Below are 391 nucleotides of genomic sequence, written 5' to 3'. Positions count from 1 at the left end.
CTAAATCACAAATTCGCAAAAACAGCGTTTCTTTACTTGCAAGGCGGGTCAAGGGCCAAGAAATCGCAGGCGTGTCCAGCCCGGAGAGATTTCAGCAGCGATCCATCAGGCGGGCGTCGCAGTCCACGCGCGAGGGAGGCTGCGATGGCGCTTCAGCACGTGTTTGTACAGGGGGATGAATGTGTTGATAGGCGTGCAGGAGCGTGCGTGGAGCGAGCGGTAATGGAGATTTATGATATGGCTTTCAAATCGTTCTGGACAGTTCGTTGTTTCAGGGACAGAAATAAAAAGGAAAGAATGGAAAGGGGGTATTATTTTCCCTTCTCGATCTTTGTAAGTATTTCTGGCAGTGTGACTATCTCTCTTAGCTGTCTGTCTGCTTTATATAGAT

The sequence above is a fragment of the Penaeus monodon genome, chromosome 24 (assembly GCF_015228065.2).
Source record: "Penaeus monodon isolate SGIC_2016 chromosome 24, NSTDA_Pmon_1, whole genome shotgun sequence".
Classification (NCBI taxonomy): Eukaryota; Metazoa; Arthropoda; class Malacostraca; order Decapoda; family Penaeidae; genus Penaeus; species Penaeus monodon.
This window is presented reverse-complemented; position numbering follows the sequence as displayed.